Source organism: Procambarus clarkii, chromosome 90 (genome assembly GCF_040958095.1).
Source record: "Procambarus clarkii isolate CNS0578487 chromosome 90, FALCON_Pclarkii_2.0, whole genome shotgun sequence".
NCBI classification, from domain to species: Eukaryota; Metazoa; Arthropoda; class Malacostraca; order Decapoda; family Cambaridae; genus Procambarus; species Procambarus clarkii.
This window is the reverse complement of record NC_091239.1, coordinates 1,747,803-1,753,984: the sequence shown is the minus strand read 5'-3', so window position 1 is coordinate 1,753,984 and position 6,182 is coordinate 1,747,803. Positions and strand designations below refer to the sequence as shown.

The following is a 6,182-nucleotide window of genomic DNA, read 5'->3' as shown; positions in this document are numbered from 1 at the left end:
AATGACTTGTTAAACAGGTGGAGTAGTGGATTGCCAGACACTTCACACAGTGCATTGAGTATGTCGTAGGTGACGCCATCTTCACCAGGTGCTGTACTTTTACCCTTTTCATAGCCCCCTTTACTTCCTTGGCTGTAATTGGTTCCCCATACTCGTCATCAATAGATTGTGCTCTTGTTATCCTAATCCTTCTGTCATTATGTCGGAGGAGCTGTTCCCTGCTTACTTCTGCAGGGAGGGAGGAGGATGATGCTGCATCACTCCACTTGTGAATTAGTTCTTCAGCCTTACCCTGGGGGTCGTTGTGAGCCGCAGGCCGGGCTCTGCTCCCCTTAGCTACCTTAATTTTTGCCCACACTTGTCTTGCAGACGTTTCTCTTCCAATAGAGCTAGTGAACTCTAGTCATTGTCTTTCCCTTTGTAACTCATCTGCAATGTATGTACCTTTACCTGACTAAAAAATCTAATCTAAATCTATATCTAATCTATATGCTTAGATATATGCAAATGAGAGAGTAATAGAGCGAAACCTTTAAAATACTGAACAATTTGGAGGATATTGATTCATACAATTTCTTCAAAAGGTCAGATGTAACACGAACAAGGAGCAAAGGTTTCAAGCTCAACAAGCCACAGTGTAGGAGTGACAACAAATGCTTTTTAACCCATACGATTATGATCATGGCAATAAGGTTTCTAAAACAGTAGGCATTCTTCCAAAGCCAGACACTGTACTATGTTCCTCGCCCTAACCTAGTCACTCAGTATTATTCACTCATTTATCTATGTCTTGTCTATTTATGTCTTAAAGGTTACAAGACGTACATTAGTCAATACAATTGGTGCTTAAAATGTTAAGGATCTCTTGTGAAACACGGGTATTAATAAAAATTTTATTATGTAAAATAAATAAAAAAGGCCCAAGGGCCATGAAGTAACAAGAATGCAAGGCCGGCACAAGCTGGCGTAAGTAGAGAAGACGGAAGATTCTTCATATTAAAAGACCCTGCTTCTCCAAGATGGCAGTCACACCCTGCTTGCCCTGGACAATCACCATATGGAGAAGGACTGTTTACTGTGAAGGGAAGTCCACAAATGCAATGCCAGCATGAGTCAGTCTTGAAGGGTAAACGATGATGGCACCCTCACAGTAACACAAAAGCCGAGCAAGCCCAGTGAGGAAGACCTGTTGATGGGAAGGAGGAGAATCATTAGTCACAACAAAATCCACATAGAAACAAAGGAGAGAAAAAAAATAAAGTGGATGTCTTCTTTTTGTATAGACATAATAAATATTGCCATTTGGCTATGTATTTATATGATATATAATAGAATACAGCATAAAACAAAATAAGAGGGGTGGTAGGAGAAGAAAAGATTAGTGTTCAGTGAGAATCCACAAGGTCTTCTCTGAATACTCTTTATTTTCTTCAAGGCTGTGGGTCCCTACAATTGCACCAGAGGTGGTACACACCACTATTATTATTTAAACAGGTGAGTACACACATGGTGTTAGCAAACTTAGCCTCCAAACACACACACACACATGGTATCAGCAAACTTAGCCTCCAAACACACACACATGGTATCAGCAAGCTTAGCCTCCAAACACACACACACATGGTATCAGCAAGCTTAGCCTCCAAATACACACATGGTATCAGCAAGCTTAGCCTCTAAACACACACACACAAATGGTATCAGCAAGCTTAGCCTCCAAATACACACACACACATAGTATCAGCAAGCTTAGCCTCTAAACACACACACACACACACACACACACACACACACACACACATGGTATCAGCAAGCTTAGCCTCCAAACACACACACACATGGTATCAGCAAACTTAGCCTCCAAACACACACACACACATGGTATCAGCAAGCTTAGCCTCTAAACACACACACACACACACACACACATGGTATCATCAAGCTTAGCCTCTAAACACACACACACACACACACACGGTATCAGCAAGCTTAGCCTCCAAACACACACACACACACACACATGGTATCAGCAAGCTTAGCCTCCAAATACACACATGGTATCAGCAAGCTTAGCCTCTAAACACACACACACAAATGGTATCAGCAAGCTTAGCCTCCAAATACACACACACACATGGTATCAGCAAGCTTAGCCTCTAAACACACACACACACACACACATGGTATCAGCAAGCTTAGCCTCCAAACACACACACACACACATGGTATCAGCAAACTTAGCCTCCAAACACACACACACACATGGTATCAGCAAGCTTAGCCTCTAAACACACACACACACACACACACACGGTATCAGCAAACTTAGCCTCCAAACACACACACACATGGTATCAGCAAGCTTAGCCTCCAAACACACACACACACATGGTATCAGCAAGCTTAGCCTCCAAACACACACACACACACACACACATACATGGTATCAGCAAACTTTGCCTCCAAACACACACACACACACATGGTATCAGCAAACTTAGCCTCCAAACACACACACACACATGGTATCAGCAAGCTTAGCCTCTAAACACGCACACACACACACACACACATGGTATCAGCAAGCTTAGCCTCCAAATACACACATGGTATCATCAAGCTTAGCCTCTAAACACACACATACACACACACACGGTATCAGCAAGCTTAGCCTCCAAACACACACACACACACACATGGTATCAGCAAGCTTAGCCTCCAAACACACACACACACACATGGTATCAGCAAGCTTAGCCTCCAAACACACACACACACACACATACATGGTATCAGCAAGCTTAGCCTCCAAACACACACACACACATGGTATCAGCAAGCTTAGCCTCCAAACACACACACACACACACACACACATGGTATCAGCAAGCTTAGCCTCCAAACACACACACACACACACATACATGGTATCAGCAAGCTTAGCCTTCAAACACACACACACAGAAAATGGGGACATTGAAACAGTTGATAAACTTGATTTCAAGAGAGAGAGGTCACTATGGGGAACTTCAAATTTTTTTTAATAAGTAATTACGCAGACTTGTTGCTAGACAGGGAAGTAAATTAAATGTATGCCAAATTTTGCAAAATATACAATGAAGGCACACAAACATTCATACCAAAACAGAGATGCAGGGCCAGAAAACAGGATTGGTTCAACAGAAATTGAGAGAGGGCCACAGACCAAAAGACACAAAAATGGAATGAAAGACATTGAAAAACTACAAGCAGATGTCAACAAAGTTTTCGATTGGGCAGCAGAAAATAACATGATGTTTAACAGTGATAAATTTCAGGTATGGCTAAAATGAGGATCTGAAACATAATACAGGGTACAAAACACAATCGAATCTTCCCATAGTAGAAAAACAGCATGTCAAGGATTTGGGAATAATGATGTCCGACGATCTAATGTTTAGGGAGCATAACCAAGCAAATATTGCGTCGGCCAGAAAAAAGATCGGATGGATTATGAGAACTTTCAAATCCAGGGATCCCATCACAATGGTTGTACTCTTCAAGTCACTTATGTTGTCCCGTCTCGAGTACTGCTCAGTATTCACTTTCCCCTTCAGAGCACGGTTGCACGGTTGTTCCTGCCGGAACAACCGTGGACATCTTCAGGAGAAAACTGAACTGTTTTCTAAGAGAAGTTCCGGATCAGCCGGGATGTTGTGGGTATGTGGCCCTGCGGGCCGCTCCAAGCAACAGCCTGGTGGACCAAACTCTCACAAGTCGAGCCTGGCCTCGGGCCGGGCTTGGGGAGTAGAAGAGCAGAACCCCATCAAGCAGGTATCAAAATAGAAAGAAGCCAAACCCCCAATCATACCAGCGATACAAAGATGCGAGAAACAACTATACAGCAGTAAGGGAAGAGGCAGAAAGAAATTTTTAAAAAGGGATAATGGATAAATGTAAAACAGAACTGGGCCTATTCTACAAATTCATAAACAACAAATTGCAGGTAAAGGATAATATCCAGAGGTTGAAAATAGGAAACAGATTCACAGAAAATGATAATGCAATGTGTGAAACATTAAACCAAAAGTTCCAAAGTGTGTTTATACAAAATGAAATCTTAAGAGAACCAGACACAATAAGAATTTCTGAGAACATCATAGAGCGTATAGAGGTGTCTAGAGATGAAGTGGAAAATATGCTAAAGGAGCTAAGTAAGAACAAAGCAGTTGGTCCAGATGGAGTTTCACCATGGGTTCTGAGAGAATGTGCATCTGAGCTCAGCCTTCCACTTCACCTGATCTTTCAGGCATCCCTGTGTATAGGAGTCATAGCAAACATGTGGAAAAAGGCTAACATAGTTCCAATCTACAAAAGTGGCAACAGGGAAGACCCCACCTCTCTCAGTTAAAGACCTGAATCATTTACAAGTGTAACAGTGAAAGGATTGAAAAAAAAAAATAATAAAAACTAAATGGGTAGAACACCTGGAGAGAAATTATATAATATCACACAGACAGTATTGTTTTCGATCTGGAAGATCCTGTGTATCGAATTTACTCAGTTTCTATGATTGAGCCACAGAGATTTTAAAGGAAAAAGGTAGTTGGGTTGACTGCATCTATCTAGACGTAAAAAAGGCTTTCGACAGAGTTCCACATAAGAGGTTGTTCTGGAAACTAGAAAATTTTGGATGGGTGACAGGTAAGCTTCTAACATGGATGAAAAATTTTCTGACTGATAGAAAAATGAGGGCAGTAATCAGAGGCAATCGGACTGGAGAAGTGTCACAAGTGGAGTACCACAGTACATGCACCAGAAATGTTCATTGTCTACATAAATGATCTACCAGTAGGAATACAGAATTATATAAACATGTTTGCTGATGATGCTAAGATAATGGGATGGATAAGAAATTTAGATGATTGTCATGCCCTTCAAGAAGACCAGGACAAAATAAGTATATGGAGCACCACTTGGCAAATGAAATTTAATGTGAATAAATGCCATGTTATGGAATGTGGAATAGAACATAGATCCCACACAACCTACAAATTATGTGAGAAATCTTTATATAATTCTGATAAAAGAAAGAGGTCTAGGGTTGATTCTAGATAGAAAACTATCACTTGAGGCCCACATAAAGAACGTTGTGTGAGAAGCCTATGCCACGCTTTCTAACTTCAGAATTTTGTTTAAATACATGGATGGCGAAATACTAAAGAAATTGTTCACGAGTTTTGTTCGGCCAAGGCTAGAATATGCAGCGGTTGTTTGGTGCCCATAACTTAAGAAGCACATCAACAAACTGGAAAAGGTGCAAAGACATGCTACTATGTGGCTCCCAGAACTAAAGGGCAAGAGCTATGTGGAGAGGTCAGAGGCATTAAATATGCCAAAACTAGAAGACAACAAAAAGAGGTGATAAAATCACTATGTACAAAATAGTAACAGGAATTGATAAAATCGATAGGGAAGATTTCCCGAGACCTGGAACTTCAAGAACAAAAAGTCATAGATTTAAACTAACTAAACAAAGATGCCAAAGAAATATAACAAAAATTTCCTTTCGCATACAGAGTGGTACACGGTTGGAACAAGTTAAGTGAGAAGGTGGTGGCGGCCAAGACCGTCAGTAGTTTCAAAGCATTATGTGACAAAGAGTGCTGGGTAGACGGGGCACCACGAGCGTAGCTCTAATCCTGTAACTACACTTAGGTAACTATATTTGGTGTCAGCAAGCTTACCATCGAAACACACACAAACAGCCTGCCTATTATTCAAGGCCTTCTCTGAGTACTCTCTATTTTCTTCTCTGAGGCTATGGGTCCCTAATCTTGCACCAGAGGTGGTACAACTTTTAAGTTTTTAACTACTGCACTGAGCACCTGATTTTGGCAAAGACGTCTTAGTGCAATTGTCAAGGACATAGTTCTGGTATTTTTTTGTTTATAAATATTCAGGTATAGTTAATGTCAAAATGTTTCAAAACTCAACAATTTATATTTCAAAACAAAAAAAGTAATGAAAACATTACAAAACATTAAAATATAGCCTAATTAATTAATTAATAAAATAGCACAACTCTCAGACTGTCTAAAGGTGCTTTGAGCAATGAAGTAGTTAATTTTATATATATAATATTATATATATATAATATATATTTACCTGTGACTACTGCTTAGCAAAAATTTGATCTCTGT

At 40.4% G+C, this 6,182-nt stretch overlaps 1 long non-coding RNA gene across 1 annotated transcript in view; it reads right to left on the bottom strand.

The window, feature by feature from the left end:
* Window positions 1-920: 920 nt before the first annotated feature.
* LOC138359356 (uncharacterized) overlaps window positions 921-6,182 on the bottom strand; it is a 9,470-nt gene continuing 4,208 nt past the window's right edge. Inside the window, exons 2-3 of the long non-coding RNA XR_011225923.1 lie at window positions 6,148-6,182; window positions 921-1,186 (exon numbers count right to left, since the gene is read on the bottom strand). The exon at window positions 6,148-6,182 is cut by the window's right edge and continues 82 nt beyond it. This is a non-coding gene — a long non-coding RNA (uncharacterized lncRNA). The remainder of the gene's footprint in view (window positions 1,187-6,147) is intronic.